General features: G+C 35.3%; 1 non-coding gene across 1 annotated transcript; it reads left to right on the plus strand.

Moving 5' to 3' along the window:
- Positions 1-5670: 5670 nt before the first annotated feature.
- Positions 5671-5777, plus strand: LOC116136042. Its single transcript, XR_004128968.1, has one exon. It is a non-coding gene; the product is annotated as a small nucleolar RNA R71 (small nucleolar RNA).
- The last annotated feature ends 5120 nt before the right edge of the window (positions 5778-10897 follow it).

Here is a 10897-nt window from a genome sequence, read left to right on the forward strand (position 1 = left end):
TTGTTCAAGCTATCCAAATCTTTACATCATCAAACAGTTGATATAGCAGATTGAATTGGTTGTAGTCAATATATGGTGATTTGTTGGTTGTAGTCAATATACGATCCACAATTTATCCAGAAGGTATCATTGAGGTCTACATTCCATTGCCGAACCATTATCATGGTATGATTGGTTGCGTTTATATTTTTTTATAACTTTTATACGAACACTGGTAAACCATGAATTTGAATACCTTGACACAATTCCATTTGTCCCTATATTGGTCTCATTTAGATAAATACTGGAATTTTTGTATTTTTATAATTTTTTTATGTGGACAGGTGTAAATCTTATTTAAATTGCATTTGATACAAACTTGTATTATTATGTGACATAAACAGTTCCATTTATTTCATCAACACTTTAACAAAAACACTACATTAAGAACAACATCAAACATCAGAATACCGCATCATAATACTGAACACATCAATAAAAAAGGAAGTGCATAATTGATAATCCGAGAATTATACTGTTTTTATTAGGCTTTTTGGCTGGATTGTAGATATTTCTTAGTTCATTTTTTGCCTGAATTGCTACTTAATTCTTTACATTTTGTGTTTCAGGCCAAAATGGACATTTTGAGCAAATAATGAGCGAATTGGAGTTTATGGACCCAGAAGTAAGCGGATCTCAGAAGTTGGGAGAGTTCTGAAGCAGAGTAAAGCACTATGAAGCTTGTTCCCACGGGAGAGCATCGAAGATTCAAGCAAAGAAGCAAGCGGAGGGCAATCTGTAATTTCAGAATTCTTCATGAAGGTTCGCTGCGGCAAAAACTGTTAAGCACGAGATTCCATTTTACCTCGTCACCGCGGCGAAACTCTTTCTTCGTTGCAGCGAAGTCTTCGAATTTTTGTTTCTCCAAAACACATAGTTTTATTTTAGGAAATTTTTATGTCTTTGGGAGAGGTATAAAAGAGAAACTTTACCATTTTTGTAAGGGTCGTCCAGTTTTCGTCTATTCTCATTGACTTTGGAATTGATTTGATATTTAGAGAGAAGATTTGAGCTTGAATCTAGTGGGTTCTTTAACTAGGGGAGATCTTTACTCTTTTCTTTATATTTCAATATGTTGAACCTTGTGTTTGTTGTTTTTCTTGCTGTGTATTTTGATTTAGTTTTGAACTAACCCATTTTGGGTTAGGATTTTGATTAAGTTCAGATTTCTATGGGTTAATGAATTGATTACTGTTATTTCCATATTCTAGTACATGGATTGTGTGGTTATTTTGTTTTTAATGGAATTTATTTGATGAATATGATGAGATTGAGAAATGAATCATGTTAAGCTTCTTGAATAATCACCATTGTAGTATTGAATGCTAGAGATAGATTTAAGAATCAATGAAATTAATCTAGGATTCCTTGTGCTTAATGAACTTGGACTTATTAATCTTCAATTTGTTGGGTGCAAAAGTTTAATAGGAAAAAGTAGGAAAACATAGCCTGAGAAGGTATGTTTTATAACTTAGAGAATTCGATTTACAATCAGTGCATGTGAATGTGGAAATAGCATAATCTGTAGGCTTAATCCATAGAGTTTGAATGAAGTCAAAACCCTACCCATTTGTTTAAATTGATATTACCCTTATTTTTAATTCTTGCTTTCATAATTTAGTTTTTAACACTTACCATATTTTGTTTTAGTTTTAGTTTAATTCTCTCCCGTTAATCCAAACAAATTCGATTGCTCCAACTTGAAAAACACTTAGGAAAATCAGTGCTTAGAAACCAATCCTGGTGGAAACGATATTCACTCATCACTTTATTACTTTGTGCGACTAGTGCACTTGCTATTTTTGCATGTTGTAGTAACAACGCATCAAGTTTTGGGGATTGAGTTTTGTGTTAACATAAAATTTTTCTTGTGTTAGCTAGATTGGAGCTTTATTTTCGCTTAATTGTTGTTTGTTTAATTTTTGTTATTCTTTTCGGTTGGTTTGTGATCTTACTCTTTCTATTTTTCTGTGTAGTTTATGCAAAGAGCAAGACGTTAGCCAGTGGTTGCTGTTGATCTAGAGATTGAAAGAACCACTAGAAGACTTAACAGAGAAAGAAGAGAAAGAGAGGCTACAGTGGAACCAGAGGTTATAGTTGTTGAGTTGGCAGAAAATAGAACACTAAGGGAGTTTTCAGTTCCCTTAGTTGATGGCAGTGGGTCGAGTATTACTAGACTAGTAGTACAAGCCAACAACTTTGAGATAAAGCCGGTAATCATCCAGATGATCCAGCAGTGGGTACAGTTCAGGGGAGATTTGAAGGAAGATCTAAATCTACACATTGCTAATTTTTTGGAGATTTGTGATACTTTCAAGTCAAACAGAGTGTCAGATGGCGCCATCAGATTGAGACTATTCCTGTTTTCATTGAAGGATAAAGCTAAGGGATGGTTAACAGGACCACAACCAACAATTCTTTTTCAGTGGTGGTGTAATTCAATTGTGCATCAGTGAGTGATTTGCTAGCATACTGAATTACATGCAACACTTTGTTTTTCCTCTGTCCTAACACTACTCCTAGTGCAAAATCACTAGCATCACACATCAATTCAAATGGTAGTCCCCAATCGGGAACTGCAATAATAGGTGCAGACACTAATAATTTTTTTAGAGTTTGAAAGGTATGCATGCATTCATCATTAAAATCAAAAGAAACATCTTTAATCAATAAATTACAAAGGGGTTTAGAGATCTTAGAAAAATCCTTGATGAACCGTTTATAAAACCCTGCATGCCCCAAGAAACTTCGAACTGCTTTAACATTTGAGGGTGGTGGCAACTTCTCAATCACGGCTGTCTTTGCTTGATCTACTTCTATTCCGTCCTTTGAAATTCTATGACCAAGCACTATTCCTTCCTGGACCATGAAATGGCACTTCTCCTAGTTGAGCACCAAGTTCATCTCCTGACAACGCTACAAAACAAAAGAAAGATTAGATAAGCAATTATCAAAGGACGAACCAAAAACAGAGAAGTCATCCATGAAGACTTCTATAAACTGCTCCACCATATCTCTAAAGATCGACATCATGCATCTCTGCAATGTGGCTGGTGCATTACACAACCCAAAGGGCATCCTTCGGTAAGCAAAGGTGCCATAGGGACAAGTGAAGGTCGTCTTCTCTTGATCCTCAAGAGCGATGGCAATCTGATTATATCCTGAATAACCATCCATGAAATAGTAATAAGCATGCCTTGCCAATCTCTCCAACATCTGATCGATGAAAGGAAGTGGAAAATGATCCTTCCTTGTCGCTTCATTTAATTTTCGGTAGTCAATGCACACTCTCCAGCCCGTGACTGTCCTAGTTGGTATCAATTCATTGCTCTCATTCTTTATCACTGTGATACCTCCTTCTTCAGAACCACTTGCACTGGACTCACCCATAGACTATCAGAAATGGGATAAATTATTCCCACATCTAGAAGTTTCACCACCTCTTTTCTCACAACTTCCTTCATCGAAGGATTTAATCTTTGTTGTGGTTGAACTCTAGGCTTGATATCATCCTCCATGAGTATCTTATGCATGGGAAAAGATGGAGAGATGCCTCTAGTATCCGAAATAGTCCATCCAATAGCCAATCTGTGTTCCCTCAATACCCGAATTAACTGCTCTTCTTCCAATTTGCTCAACCTTGAACTGATTATTACTGGGAAGGTTTCTAATTCCCCAAGATACACATATTTGAGGTGGGAAGGTAAAGGTTTCAGCTCAAGCTTTGGAGGTTCTTCATTTCTTTCCTTTTCCTTCTCTTTTTCAAAATCAAATTCCTCAAATTCTAGATCTTGGCTCTCATCAATCGGCTGAAGTGCTTCAAACAATCTAGCACATTCATTCCTTGTCAAATCATTTACCTCTATTGTTCTTGATTGGGCAATACACGCTTCTAGAGGTAGTTATGGAATGTTCTCTTCAATGACCTCCGCTACTAGTTTATCCACCACATCAACACTAAAGCACGAATCCAACTCGAATGGAAATGCCATAGCTTCAAACAAATTGAACGTTACTGTTTCATCTTGAACTCATAACAGTAACTTTCCTTCTTGCATATCAATGAGTGCTCTTCCCGTGGAAAGAAATGGTCAGCCCAAAATAAGAGGCATTTCCTTATTTTCCTCCATGTCCAATACAACAAAATCCGTTGGAAAGATAATCTTGTCCACCTTCACCAACACATCTTCAACTACACCCCTTGGATGTTTGATGGATCTATCTGCGAGCTGCAACGACGTGGTCGTTGTCTTAACTTCACCAATTCCTAATCTCTTGAAAACAGAAAAAAGGCATTAAATTGATGCTAGCACCTAAATCACATAACACTCAATCAAAGGTAATGTCTCTTATAATGCAAGGAATAATAAAACTCCGTGGATCTTTAAGTTTCGGGGGTAGCTTATTCTGGAGAATGGCGTTGCACTCCTCCGTGAGCATCACTAGTTCCTCATCCTCTAACTTCCCTTTGTTGGATAAAATCTCCTTGAGAAATTTCGCATAGCTTGGCATCTGTTGCAATGCATCTGTAAAAGGAATGTTAATATGCAATTTTCTAAATATTTCAATGAATTTGGAAAACTGCTTATCCTGATTCTTTTTCTTTAGTCTCTGAGGAAACGGCATAGAAGGAGTGTGATGTGCTAATTTTGGCGGTATCTCGGGAAATGGCAATTTCTCTTTCTTTTGTCTTTGCCTCACTTCCCATTTTTGTTCTTCTTCCCTAGAACAAGATGTTTTCTCTTCAACAACTATCTCTTTATCAACTTCCTCATCAGAGTCTTCCTTTTTCTTTCCCTTTGATGGACTTTCTTCTTCCCTTGATTTTTCCACCTCTTTTAATACTGTCCCACTTCTCAGAGTTATCGCATTTGCTTGCTTACGTGGGTTAGTCACTGTATTGCTCGATAGTGAGCCCTGTGGTCTCTCATTTAATTTATCAGCCAATTGACCCACTTGTACCTCCAAGTTCCGAATGGACACCCCTTGATTTCTAAAATTCGTTCTCGTCTCATTCATAAAACCTGTGGTCTCTTGCATAAACTTTCAAAACATGTCCTCCAATTTTGTCACTCTTTGCTCTGCTGATTGATTGTTCACCCCTGTTTGGTTGTTTGACAATGCTCATTGGTTCCATTGATTGTTCTACTGATTCTGTTAATTTTGATTGCCCCAAGACAGGTCCTCCAACCAGGATTATATTTGTTGGAGTACGGATTGTTCGGTTGCCTTTGATTTCCTACCAAGTAGTTAACCTGCTCCGATGATGATGCTGAAGCAAACGTGTTCCCCACTTGACAGTCGCTGCTCACGTGATTACCTGCACAAAATTCACAAGTTAGTTGAGGTGCTTGAATGGAATTTACCTGCATACTTCCCAATTCTTTCTGAAGTGCTGTCAGTTGGGTTGAAATGGCTGTATATGCACCAACTTCATGAAGACCCATAGATTTCTTCGGTTGCACCCTCTCATTAGGTCTTTGATAATTATTGTTTGCTATAACTTCAAGCAACTTGTGAGCTTCTTCTGGAGTCTTATTTTGCAGTGCTCCTCCCGATGCTACATCCACCATAGTTTGCACATTCACCATCAATCCGTTATAAAATGTTTGGACTTGCATCCAAATTGGCAACCCATGATATGGACACGTCTTTAGTAATTCTTTGTATCTCTCCCAAGCCTCATACAATGATTCCAACTCTTCTTGTACAAACAATGTGATATCATTTCTCAGCTTTGCCGATTTTACTGGAGGAAAGAATTTGGTCAAGAACTTCTATGCTAAATTGTTCCATGTTGTAATCGTTCCTGTTGGTAATGCCATTAACCATCCCTTAGCTTTATCCTTCAATGAAAACGGGAATAGTCTTAATCTGATGGCGTCATCTGACACTCCGTTTGACTTGAAAGTATCACAAATCTCCAAAAAATTAGCAATGTGGAGATTTGGATCTTCCTTCAAATCTCCCATGAATTGTACCCACTATTGGATCATCTAGATGATTACCAGCTTTATCTCAAAGTTGTTGGCTTGTACTGCTAGTCTAGTAATACTCGACCCACTGCCATCAACTGAGGAACTGAAAACTCCCTTAATGTTCTATTTTCTGCCTTCTTAACAATTATAACCTCTGGTTCCACTGTAGCCTCTCTTTCTCTTCTTTCTCTGTTAAGTCTTCTAGTGGTTCTTTCAATCTCTGGATCAACAACAACCATTGGCTGACATCTTGCTCTTCGCATAAACTGCACAAAAAAACAGAAAGAGTAAGATCACAAACCAACCGAAAAGAATAACAAAAATTAAACAAACAACAATTAAGTAAAAATAAATCTCCAATCCAGCTAACACAAGAAAAAATTTAAGTTAACACAAAACTCAATCCCCAGCAACGGCGCCAAAAACTTGATGCGTTGTTACTACAACATGCAAAAATAGCAAGTGCATTAGTCGCACAAAGTAATAAAGTGATGAGTGAGTATCGTTCCCACCAGGATTGGTTGCTAAGCACTAATTCTCCTAAGTGTTTTTCAAGTTGGAGCAATCGAATTTGTTTAGATTAACAAGAGAGAATTAAACTAAAACTAAAACAAAATATGCTAAGTGTTAAAAACTAAGTTATGAAAGCAAGAATTAAAAACAAGGGTAATATCAATTTAAACAAACGGGTAGGGTTTTGACTTCATTTGAACTCTATGGATTAAGCCTATAGATTATGTTATTTCCACATTCACATGCACTAATTGTAAATCGAATTCTCTAAGTTTTAAAACATACCTTCTTAGGCTATATCTTCCTACTTTTTCCTATTAAACTTCTGCACCCAACAAATTGAAGATTAATAAGTCCAAGTTCATTAAGCACAAGGAATCCTAGATTGATTTCATTGATTCTTAAATCTATCTCTAGCATTCAATACTACAATGGTGATTATTCAAGAAGCTTAACATGATTCATTTCTCAGTCTCATCATATTCATCAAATAAATTCCATTAAAAACAGAATAACCACAGAATCCATTGACTAGAATATGGAAATAACAGTAATCAATTCATTAACCCATAGAAATCTGAACTTAATCAAAATCCTAATCGAAAATGGGTTAGTTCATAACTAAATCAAAATACACAACAAGAAAAACAACAAACACAATGTTCAACATATTGAAATGCAAAGAAAAGAGTACAGATCTCCCCTAGTTGAAGAATCCAATAGATTCAAGCTCAAATCTTCTCTCTAAATATCAAATCAATTCCAAACTCAATGAGAACAGACGAAAACTGGATGACCCCTACGAAAATGGTAAAGTTTCTCTTCTATACCTCGCCCAAGGACCTAAAACTTTTCTAAATTAAAACTGTGCGTTTTGGAGAAACTAAAATTCGCAGACTTCGCCGCGGCGAAGAAAGAGTTTCGCCGCGGTGACGAGGTAAAATGGAATCTCGTGCTTAATAGTTTTAGCCGCGGCGAACCTTCATGAAGAATTCTGAAATTATAGAATTGCCCTCCACTTGCTTCTTTGCTTGAATCTTTGATCTTCGATGCTTTCTCATGGGAACAAGCTTCATAGTGCTTCACTCTGCTTCAGAACTCTCCCAACTTCTGAGATCCGCTTACTTCTGGGTCCAGAAACTCCAATTCGCTCATTATTTGCTCAAAATGTCCATTTTGGCCTGAAACAGAAAATATAAAGAATTAAGTAGCAATTCAGGCAAAAAAATGAGGTAAGAAGTATCTACAATCCGGCCAAAAAGCCTAATAAAAACAGTATAATTCTCGGATTTTCAATAACCCATAATTAAACTAAAATTCTGCTATCCTGACCATTAATAGTAATATCACATTGAAAGTATCACATAACAGTACAATTACAGCACAACAAATGGTTTATTACAATGGAAATCATAACCTTTATCATTTATAGACTGATACTAAAATTTTCGATCGAGAGAGACATTGACCGCTTCACTTTTTTTATTAATATTATAGTTCGACAAATTTGCTGATATAAACTCAAAGAGAAATTAAGCCACTTCATTTTTTATTAATATTATAGTTCGACATCTTTAAAAAATTATACTAACAAATTGCGATGATACACAACTGAACATATGCCCCTTTTATTCCCCCTTATTTAGACCTTCCGAATACGAATTCAATACGAAGAAAGGTTTCCAATATCAATACAATGCACCTATATAAATATAGATAGCAATCCTAGACAAATGTCATTAAACCACAATTAGTAATAGCAATCCAATACGCCTATATACTTGTTATTAATGCTCATCTTTGGAATGCCAATACAATGCACCAATATTATTATTATTATTATTATTATAGATCCCAATTTTTTAACTAATTAATAATTATAGATGGAGTAATAAATACCAATCCAACGTGTCAAGATAAAGCAATTTGATTGGCTTGTCAAACCAATATGTCAAAATGGAGCAATTCTAGAGCTTCCAAAATGTGCCACATGGCGAGCAACCTGCATAGGTATTCAGCTTATTAATGCACATATGTGGAATGTCAATGCAATGAACTTGTATTATTATTATTATTAATAATTAATTAATTATTACTACATATCCCATTTTTTTAACTAATTAATAATTATAGATGGAGCAATAAATACCAATCCAATGTGTCAAGATAGAGCAATTTGATTGGCTTGTCGATCCAATGTGTCAAAATGCAGCAATTCTAGAGCTTCCAAAATGTGCCACATGGCAAACAACCCGCATGGGTATTCAACTTTATATATATAGGGCAAATGCTGAGGATGTAATTAATTACGTTTATAATTTGTTATAACTTTTCTATGAACACTACTAAACCATAAATTTGAATACTTATCCACGATCTAAGGAATGTCAAAATTTGGATAGCTTGACATATCAAAAAGATAAACAATTCCATCTATTCCTATATTAGTTAGTCCCAACTTATTTTTTATAGCCAGACCAAGTATTAGGCAGCTTGCCTGATACAAACTTAGAGAGATGTTAAGCCACTTAATTTTTTATTGATATTGTAGTTCGACATCTTTAAAAAATTATCTAACAAATAGTGTGGAATCCATTGCCTAACCATTGTTCCTAATTATGATTCTTCAAAGTCTGCTACGATTGATAACTTCACCATCAAACAATCAATTTGGCTATCGAATGATAATAGAGCAGATACCAATCCACAATTTATCCAGAAGGTATCATTCAAGTCTACACTCCATTGCCGAACCATTATTAGGATATGATTGGTAGCGTTTATAAATTGTTATAACTTTTCTAAGAACATTGCCAAAGCATGGATTTGATAGGAATTTGGATACCTTGATATAGTCCCATCTATTCCTATATTGGTCACTTTAGGAATATTTCATCGGCGCAAGTCCAAAGGAAAGGATAGTAAATATTTTGTTAAACCTACAACTTAGAAAACAGTATAAGAACATCAAGATGGTTAGACCTTCTAGATGCCAATGCAATGCACACATACTGACAAAAGGAGTAAAAAATCATCATCCACAATTGGGCAGCATGATTTGCTTGGCAATTTGTTTGTTGTAATTCACTGTATAAAATATCACGATCCAGAAAGCACACCTTTGTTATATTGCCTCAGTATTAATAAATACATAGATGATTGGGACACATACAGTTGAATACATCAAAATCACTACATATTGACTACAACCAACAAATACTTACATCAGTAAATGCCAAATAGTCATGCAGGCAAGATAACTTGCACAATAACAACTATTACAATCCAGCAACACCGACCATGACACTCCGACAGTATGGAAGTTGATGTCCACAAAGACCAAACCCAATACAATAACATTCCATTCATAAATCACAAAATCGAACCTCAATTACTATTGGATTTTGCCACCCTGTGACAACAAAGCACTGTGTTAGGAAACGGTCATCTATGGCAGCGGAAAAAATAATAATTTACATGATAGATCGTTCCTTAGAACTGAGATCAGGGCACAAAATTACAGTTTATACATTATAAAAGAATCTACAGAAAAATCAGTTTGAAGTTTAGAAATCATACGTACGTTTGGAGGCTCCTCCAAGTTTGTCTCTGAACGGATTTCACTACCAATCCAAGTGTAGGATCGAACCAATGTAGTCCACACGAAGATAACTCTAACGAACTAAAGAGGGATTTGCTAGATCCTCTTTAGTCTTTAAGAACCAAGAAGAAATCAAATCAAATAAAATTTGATTTCAAGCAAAAATAAATCTGGCGTAGGAAGAGGAGAAAGGGGGCTGGAGTTTTTCTTTTGAATGAAAATGAATTAATCCTATTTATTATTTCACAAAGTGTTGCACTTATATAGTGCAACACTGTACCCTATTCCATCATGGAATTGGCTTGGGCACCAACCCAAACAACTCCTTGTATCCAAACAGCCTCTTTAAAATATTTTATTTTAATTATCATTATGTCAATTAAATTCAATTAATATATATATATATATATATATTAACATTTAACAATAATGATAATTTATTTAAATATATGCAAACACATATTTAAACGTAATTTCACTTATTTAATTTTAATATCAAATTAAATAAAGGCTACGACCTCAACAAATTTAATTGCATTGTGAAATTACCAAAATACCCTTTCGCCTAAAAAGATGAAAACGCCCTTATTGTAAACTGGTTCTTAAATTATCTTCTATGTGTGTGACCCGTAGGCTCCTCATCATACCGGTTGATAAGTGCTTGAAAATGCATTTATACTTAGTGGTTTATAGATATCATTTGTTGGAAATTAGGATTAATTCGCATGAATTAACTCAATTGTTTCAAAACGCGCTTTTCGAGATC

The sequence above is a fragment of the Pistacia vera genome, unplaced genomic scaffold (genome assembly GCF_008641045.1).
Source record: "Pistacia vera cultivar Batoury unplaced genomic scaffold, PisVer_v2 Contig307, whole genome shotgun sequence".
Lineage (NCBI taxonomy): Eukaryota > Viridiplantae > Streptophyta > Magnoliopsida > Sapindales > Anacardiaceae > Pistacia > Pistacia vera.